We start from the raw sequence: 9759 nt of genomic DNA, 5'->3' as shown, positions 1-9759 counted from the left end.
GAGAATGTTTAAAAGATCGACAAAATACTTATGAACTGTGGTGTGAACTATACAAATGAAACATAATACTGGATTTAGCATTTGAACATTAATATCTATAAACATCCTCTTATGATAATCTAAAGTGACATAATGAAGAGTTGTGCATCACTCGATGGAGAGGCCGAGGGCTTTCCCTCAATTCAAAATAATAATTTGTATTCACATAATAAGATCAAATGGATAGCACAAAAAACTAAAAATGAAAAGAAAGAGCATCTCAAAGTCTAACGTCTTTTTAGGAAGTTAGAGAACCTAAGTAGATTCCCTATCTCGAGGAAATAATGAATATAAATATACAAAATGTTGGCATGTCAATTGCTGTACCTGCCGAAGCTAATGCAATTATTTTGAACATTGTGAAGTTGTTACGAAAACTGCTGCAGTGGGCACACCACTTAAATTATAATCTGTATTAGTGGCCATCCAAATGTATGAAAAACAGGGTACATGTCATGAGCTCCATTCAACATCACAGAATCTGAATAGAAGAAATGATTCCAAATAAACACCTTAGTCATCTGAACAGCAGCATCAGATCATCCGTTGTTTGTATAGTGCACCCTATATTAATTCCTTCCATCAAGAAGCTGAAATAATTATATGTCCACAAATTGTGTTAGCATAAGGAAAAGAATCATATTGAAGGCAGAGGGCTGCATATCATCCTGCAAGAACTTGAATTGTACTATATCTACTTCTGCCATGAAGCATATGTTTAACTCATTGCTCATCTTTCTTGAATGCTATTCTTACTTTATTTCCTGATTTTTTTAGAAACCATATCCTTTAAGTTTCCTAGTCACAGGATGGCAGATTACTTGTAGCGACACTTCCATCAGTTGAGAGGACAACTCTAGTCAACAATTTCATTGATCCGACACCAGACATGGTCGAAATAGATAGTACCTTAGATAACACATGGTCTGAAAGTGCATCGTTTAAAGCAATTACACTGGCGTCGTGGCGGCACACAGGACAAACCTGCAACTCTGTGGACAGAATATCAAGCAATCAAAACATCTTGAGTTGTTCATTCCTGTAGATTTTTCTTAATATTCACTTTTAGTTAAAATTACCAGAAATTGCAATCTGAGAGGAGCAAACCATATCTCAAACCGAAGGGGCATTTGGACCTCGGCATTAAAAAGAATTACCAGAAACTGAATGAATTGAATGTACGAAAAATAACCTCATCTTGGTAACTCTTGGCCCCCAATGAAAACTTTGGATCACGGGGACACACCAGCAGTTGGATTTACCAGCTTTCTGATTGAAACAGTGGCTTGAAATAGCGCAAATCTTCCCCAATTAAGTATCACCCTAAAATTCAATTTCTCAAAAAATAATTCCCAATCAGTAAAGAATCAACAGAAATATAGTACATGTATGAGATTGAAACAAAAGACATAATACAGCCCGTTGGGTGAAACGAAGGTTGAAGTGGGAATACAAATCCGATTTCAGTTTTGCTCTTGCACATAACCATACGCAGCGATGCACCATCGCAGATGGCCATGGGTTTCTACTTTCTACAACTCAAGACATCGCTAGTACATGGAATAGTCGCCCTGGTGAACTGTTAGCTTTTTGTGGGGAACAGCAGGGTGAGCCGATTCTCCCGCCTCTGGTTAAGGCACGGTGGCCGCGCCAGGTAAGAAGGGGCTGCAGAGGAAGAGTACATGGCGGGCGGACGACACCTACGTGGAGGCAGACGCACATCAGAAGCTCAACGACGGCGGGGGAGCATCATGGAGGAAGGAACAGAGTCCTTCCATCGCAACGGAAGGAATAGAGAAACGGTGGCGGCGCATCGTGTTCGAGGGGATTGTTTTTAGGGCAGTTCATCCGGAAGGAACAACGCTGGAACCTGGACGATAGCGTCCGAATGAGAATACTGGGCCTTCCACAGCCCGGTAAAGGAGGTAAACGCGAGCTCGTTCCGCGGAGCAGCGGCCGCGAGACGGCGCGCGACGCGCGCGCGAGCTGGGACGAGGACTTTGATCTGCACCGTACTTTGGAGGATCCGACGGCTGAGACACTCAAATCGCTGTGAAGGCTCGTAGCTAGCTGCGTTTTACTGTTTTTTAATGGCCGACATATGCAATACAATCAAGCCAAAAAATTGTTTAGTTGACTGATTTTTATCATTTATTTATTATATTGTTTATCATTTAAGCATAGTGTGTGAAATACACGGGCCAGCTGAGGCCCATATGAATAGAAGTTGAGTTTTCTATTCGTTTGGCTGGATGGGAAAAGTAATTTTATTTTATTGTGTAAATGTTCTTGTTGTTCAATACCTATATATGAATTAAAGAATATTTTGTTGGAATATTTGTAATCCTGTTGCACTAGTTGTTTAGGTTTATTTTCAGCAAATAAACCGGTCCATGCAAACGTGAACCTGTTCACGGCTGGATTGGAGCAGTAGCTAGGTAGTTAGCACGATGCTTTTTTTTTGAATTAAAACGAGATTTTATTCATTAGCAATGACCAATACATGGTTTGTGAGAAGCGTTACAATTTCACTAATAGGCTCCTCAAACCAATCCGAAGTCGAAAAAAATCTAGCTAATCTAGCAAGTTCATGTGCTACTTTATTAGCCTCTCTATTATAATGTTCGAATTTAGTCATGATAAAATCACAAGCATAGTGATAGCAGTCATCGAAGATTGCCGCCGCCGCTCCCGCTGACTGTCCTCCATCCTGCATGGTCTCAATCACCTCCAGGTTGTCAGAGTTGATGATTAGGCGATTACATCCTGCCCTTTGCGCTAAATTTAGGCCAAATTTGAGAGCTAAGGCCTCCGCCATGAGAACATCCGTGCAGTGGTCTATCTTTCCATTCCCTCCTGCAATAAACCTACCTTTGTCGTCCCTCAATACTTCCCCCATCGTACCCTCCAGCAAGTCATGATCAGAAGAGCCGTCAACATTGAGTTTCACAAATCCCCTAGGAGGACATTGCCAACCCCCCTTTTTCATGGACGCCTTTAAAGATGATGCATTTACAAAATTATATGTAAGAGCTATGATGCCCATTGAGATCCGAGTCACATTTTGAGTTAATTCCTGGTGCACTAATTTCCGTCTTTCCCACCATAGATACCAAAATGAGATAGCTATCATTTCTCTAACATTTTCGTGGCCCATAATGCGCAGGACTTGATCTGGAAGGAGTAATAGGTATTCCAATGTTGCCTCTCCAGCACGATCAATCTCACAAGCTCTCTCAATAATCATATCCAACCCTAGCCTTTTCCAAACCTCCTTCGCTTTTCTACATAGGAAGAGCAAGTGCTTCGTATCTTCTACACACTGAGAGCAGGTAGGGCAAGAGGGCGAGACCTTCATATGTCTATTAGTGAGTGTTGCCCGGCATGGGAGAGTGCCATGTAGTGTCCACCATAATTTTTTTTGACTTTCGTATCTTCTATTAGTTAGCACGATGCTTTGTGTGTGGTAAGGGACGTGGGATGGCGCGTCCGAATAGCTTGGTCGTGGCACAAACTTAGGATCATTTAGTTAGACAGTTAAGTTGTTAAATAAACGAGAGTTGCACGCAGCGCAAAATACTCTCTCTCTCTCTCTTGTGTGTGTGTGTTCATCGTGTGAGCTTCTCCACCGATCAGCTACAACATATTTCATTATGGATTCTGGTTATATGCATTATTGTCCTCGTTTCTTGTACAAAAGGTGTGTATTTTAGCATCATGGAGTTCAAGCAATAATTCTAAAAGGGCTCGTCATTTTCTCTAGTAAAAACCACTCTCTACACCCCTTTGAAGAGCGTCCTTCACCCTAATAAGTTCTAGGCATCTGTTATTACATAGTAAAAAAGTAAGTCCCGTATTGACCAAAATAGAGATTGGGGGCTGTTTGGTTGCTACCCTGAGCGATATTTGCCTGGCCGGAGCGACACCTGAAACTAGCCTAGACTCTGTTTGATTGCCTCCCTGAGCGTTTTTTCCCTCACATGACCTGAGTTCGTCCGCCATGAATTTTTTTTCTCGAATACGCACGAGAGAGTGCGTATCATTCATTATAGAAGAAAGGGTACGAAACCCATGTCCACCTTACAAGCCTATTTACATACGGATTTTATCCGCCTACCCTTTGATCTCATAGAATGATTACTCGCTACAGTCCCACGCTACATGATCCACCTCAAACCCTAGACTATCTTCCTTGAAAAGCCCCGCCTTCGGCCAAAGCCGACCTTCCTCCTGAATTCGTTGCACGGCTCATTGAATTGATGGCGTCGCTCCATTGAAGACCATGTCATTCCATTGCTTCCAGATTATCCACATTACGAGAAGACATTTAGCTCTATGAGCTTTGCGGTTGGTTGAGGCGCCATCCTGACGTATGCACCATTGTTCAAGAGGTTCATCTTGTGTCTGGGCTGGAACTCCACTATGTTGGTCAATCTGCTCACAGCAAGCCAAATCTGCTTCGCAATGCTACACTCCAGCATCAGGTGGTGCATTGTCTCCTGTTGTTGATCACACATGGGGCAAGCTGTCTGGTGAGGTAAACCGCGCCGAGCAAGCCTATCCGATGTCCACTATCTGTTCTTCAGTGCCAGCCAATTGAAGAAGCGACATCTCAATGGAGCCTTGGATTGCCATGTAAAGCACGCTGTTGGAGAAACTTGCCGTCCCATGAATCTTGTTGCATAGGCCGAGCGAGTTGAGAAGCATCCATTGTTCTCCCACGCTCAATACATCGAATCTGAATTTTCATCGTCAAGCCTAATGGCCGATACTGTTGGCCATAAGTTAAGGTACTGATCCAATGCCTCCGGAGTGAGGTCAGTGCCAATATCCAATGCCCAGCTGTTGTCTCCCATCACATCGGCCACCAGCTTAGTCTGCCTGGCTCGTTTTGGAACTCAGCAGTATATTTCCGGAGCTATATCTCTGACACGCGAGCCCTAGATCCATCTGTCTTCCCAGAAGAGGGTGGATTTCCCATCCCCAATCCTCGTCCGCGTAGCTGCATCCACCAGGGTCCGTGACTTCGCAGGAACAGCGATCGAGAAGTTAGCCCATGGCCTTTCCTTGTCAGTTCTCTGACGCCATGCCCATCGCGCCCGAAGTGCCTTGTTCCGCTAGCGCAGGTTGGGTAGCCCTAGCCCGCCAGCCCATTTGGGCGTGCAGACTACATCCCACGTGACAGAGCAACTTCCACCACCGGCCTCCTTACCGCACCATAGGAAACCTCTGCAGATCTTGACCGGTGCCGCTAATGTTCTCGCAGGAAGATCAAGTGCCATCATTGTATGAACCGGGATAGCACACATAACAGATTGGACAAGCAGTAATTTTCCACTCTTCGGCAGCATGACCGCCTTCCAAAGTGGAAGGCAATCCGCAACGTGGTCCACCAAATCCTGTAGTTGAGATGTTGTGGCCTTCCTGATCGTGAGCGGCATGCCCAAATACTTGCACGGAAACATCGTGCTTGAGCAACCAAGTTTGGTGGAGACCAACTGCAACTCCTCTTGGGAGCAACGAATCGGCACGACAGCACTCTTGTTCATGTTGACAACTAAGCTCGATGCCTGCCCAAAAAGGTGTAAGATTGCTCCACATGTGTTTGTTTCCAGCTCATTGGGTTTGAAAAATATGACGACATCATCCGCAAACATTGAAACCCTTTGGTGCACACGAGACCGAGTCAAGGGCGCAAGTAGGCCGCGCTCTGTTGCGTGCTTGAACATAGCATGCAAAGGCTCCATGCAGAGAATGAAGATCATGGGCGAGAGAGGGTCCCCTTGCCTTAAGCCTTGACATGCGAGAATTGGTTTGCCGGGTCGCCCATTGATCATGATCCTAGTGGAGGAGGTGGCAAGCAGTCCACATATCGATGCTATCCACTTTTCCCCAAAACCAAATCTCCTTAAAACCTCAAGCACGAAAGGCCAACTGATGGAGTTGAAAGCTTTGGTAATATCCAGTTTAAGCAGTACCATAGGGGATCTCAGAGCATGAAATCTCCTTGCAGTGCATTGGACAATCATAAAATTGTCGTGGAGGGAACGGCCCTTAACAAACGTGCTCTGATGCTGCCCAATTAGCTTCGGCAAGTCCTTCGCAAGCCTAGTGGCAAGAATCTTGTCAAATATTTTGATTGGGCCACTAATAAGGCTCACTAGGCAGTAATCCTTGATATCCAGCGCCCCGACCTTCTTTGGTAACAGAGAAACTAGGGCTTTGTTCACTGCCCCCATACCACGCACATCCTCCTTGTGAAAGTGCTCAAGTGCCCTCATGAAGTCAGACTTAATGACGTGCCAACATGTTACGAAGAATCTCCCGGTGAATCCGTCAGGCCCAGGAGCTTTGTCGAACGGCATGCCCTTGATGGCCCTGTGGACTTCCTCCTCCGTGAAAGGTGCTTCGAGGTGCACCAAGTTCAGAGAAGGTAGGTCCAGAGCATCAAGATTTATTGTGGTTTCTCTGGCTCGTGTCGATCCGAACAGATCCTGAAAGTACTTATCGGCCACCTTCACTATTTCCTCTTGTCCCGTGCAGATAATCCCTTCATGTTGTAGCTTGGTAATGGTGTTCTTCCTCTGCCTGTGTCTTGCATGACGCTGAAAAAGTGCCATGTTAGCATCCCCCACTTTCAGGTGTAACAATCGAGAGCGCTGCCTCGCCATCGTTCGCTCCAATGAGCATAAACCCAACAATTTCTGCTTGAGAAGTTTCTGAAGCCCATGTTCCTAGTCCGACAGGGCCCTCGGCTCCACCGCCATATCTAGGTGTGATATGACTTCCATGGCAATGGAAATCTGAAGGCGAATGTTACCTATCCAACAATCACTCCAGCTTTGCAAGGCTTTAGCAGTGGCATGCAGCTTATTGTCCAGTACCACAAATGGTTATCCACAGAGGGGGTGGATTGCCAAGCCTGCTGAACTATGTCCAAGAACCCATCCACTTTGGGCCAAAGACATTCAAACTTGAAGCGCCGACCCACCTCAAATTCTGCATCAACATCCACCAGGAGCGTGCAGTGATCAGAGATTGCAGAGCCGAGCGACGTGAGGAGGCTCCTACGGTATATATCCTCCCATGAATTGGTGAAAAAAACGTGGTCAATCTTCTCCATAGTCGGATCCCGCTGTTCATTGCTCCACGTATGCCGCTTCCCTTTGAGGCACAACTCCTTCAGTTCAAGTCTATTCAGCATTGCCCGGACACGAGCCATCACGCGCCTGTTTATTGTGGCCTTGTTCTTATTCTCCGGGTTGACAAGCAAAGTAAAGTCCCCAACTATCGCCCATGGACCTGCATGAAAGTCTCGCACCTCCCGGATTTCCTCCAGGAACACCACCTTCCTCGCGTCACCTTGAGGCCCATACACTCCTGTTAGCCACCAGATTGGTGTCCCATCTTGCTTGATGAGCATCGTTAGAGTGTTAGGCTTAATGTGCCTACTCGTTACGGACACGACCAGATGATCCCACGCAATTAGGATTCCACTCCTAGTGCCGGTCGCTGGGACGTAATAGAAATTTTCAAATTTATTGCCAAGGCATTGTCGTACAACCTCGTCTGAGATCACCTCCATCTTCGTCTCTTGTAGGCATACAATGTCCACCTTTGCCGCCACTACCATTTGATAGATAGTGCTTCTACGTGCCGGAGAGTTTAGGCCCCTCACATTCCACACTAAAATCTTCAGTGGTTGTGTAGTCATCGGAGTAGACCCACATCCACAAGCTACCCACACGGCATTACTGCCCCTGCACCACCATGTCTTCGTCCCCTTGTAAAGGCAGGATCGACGCATCCCAACCAAAGAGTGCCAAAATGGCCTTTACGTGACAGTCCAATAGTGGCTTGTCAAAAAGCCTCGCATATGCTTGAAGAACTTCGTCCCTGATCGCACCCCCCTCATTCGCAAGGCATAGCTTCTTGATTGGAACTGCCCCTTGTTTGGATGCCTTAGAGCCCCGTCCACCCTTGGCTAGGCGAACACTCCGTCTGGGGGTCGTCACCTGAGGTTTCTTTTGGCGCGGCTTCCTCTGTTTAGCAGCCAGACCCCGGGTAGTGGGTTGCTCCAGGAGGTGGGTGATGGGGTCACGTAGCTCGGAGCAAAACTGGTCGACACGATCTTGGAGGGCTGGTGTAGGAGTGTCCTGGGTAGGTGAAGCCTTAGGAATGTCATGTTGTTCGGAAAGATTCACCAGAAACCAACCAGCATCACGAGTGCATGGCGGTGTCACATCACCGTGCAGATCCGGCCCCACCACCGGTGTCTCTTCCTCTGTCCGGCCAGGCAGATTGCATAGAAAAGAGTTGGCCAGAATGGCGCGAGATGCTCCAGATGCCCGTCCTCGATTGGCGTGGCTGCCCCCTCATTAGGCAGACACAGATCCCACCCCCACTCTGATATGCTGCAAATCTCCAGCATGCAAATCATGCATGGGCCCCGGGAGCGGAGACTGGGAACCCACCACTAATTCGCCATGCCGTCCACCAGGGCCAACCTGTGGCGCTCCACCTGGTTGGGGGACAGATCCCAAACCTGCCTCTCGAAGCAGCTGCGTTGGCCCTGAAGGAAATATGCCCTAGAGGCAATAATAAAGTTATTATTTATTTCCTTATATCATGATAAATGTTTATTATTCATGATAGAATTGTATTTAACCGGAAACATAATACATGTGTGAATACATAGACAAACAGAGTGTCACTAGTATGCCTCTACTTGACTAGCTCATGAATCAAAGATGGTTAAGTTTCCTAACCATAGACATGAGTTGTCATTTGATTAACGGGATCACATCATTAGGAGAATGATGTGATTGACTTGACCAATTCCGTTAGCTTAGCACTTGATCATTTAGTATGTTGCTATTGCTTTCTTCATGACTTATACATGTTCCTATGACTATGAGATTATGTAACTCCAGCTTACCGGAGGAACACTTTGTGTGCTACCAAACGTCACAACATAACTGGGTGATCATAAAGGTGCTCTACAGGTGTCTCCGAAGGTACTTGTTGAGTTGACGTATATCAAGATTAGGATTTGTCACTCTGATTGTCAGAGAGGTATCTCTGGGCCCTCTCGGTAATGCACATCACTATAATCCTTGCAAGAAATGTAGCTAATGAGTTAGTTACGGGATGATGCATTACGTAACGAGTAAAGAGACTTGACGGTAATGAGATTGAACTAGGTATTGAGATACTGACGATCGAATCTCGGGCAAGTAACATACCATGACAAAGGGAACAACATATGTTGTTATGCGGTTTGACCAATAAAGATCTTCATAGAATATGTAGGAGCCAATATGAGCATCGAGGTTCCGCTATTGGTTATTGACTGGAGACGTGTCTCAGTCATGTCTACATAGTTCTCGAACCTGTAGGGTCCGCACGCTTAAAGTTAGATGACGGTTATATTATGAGTTTATGTGTTTTGATGTACCGAAGGTAGTTCGTAGTCCCGGATGTGATCACAGACATGACGAGGAGTCTTAGAATGGTCGAGACATGAAGATTGAATATTGGATGACTATATTCGGACATCGGAATGGTTCCGGGGGTTATCGGATATATACCGGAGTAACGGGGGGTTACCCGAACCCCCCGGAGGTTAATGGGCCTCATTGGCCCAAGTGGTGGAAGAGGAGAGGTGGCCAAGGGGCAGCCTCGCGCCCCTCCCCCCCAAGTCCGAATTGGACAAGGAAG

The sequence above is a fragment of the Triticum aestivum genome, chromosome 7B (assembly GCF_018294505.1).
Source record: "Triticum aestivum cultivar Chinese Spring chromosome 7B, IWGSC CS RefSeq v2.1, whole genome shotgun sequence".
NCBI lineage: Eukaryota > Viridiplantae > Streptophyta > Magnoliopsida > Poales > Poaceae > Triticum > Triticum aestivum.
The sequence above is the reverse complement of the archived record's forward strand: the minus strand, read 5'-3'. Positions refer to the sequence as shown.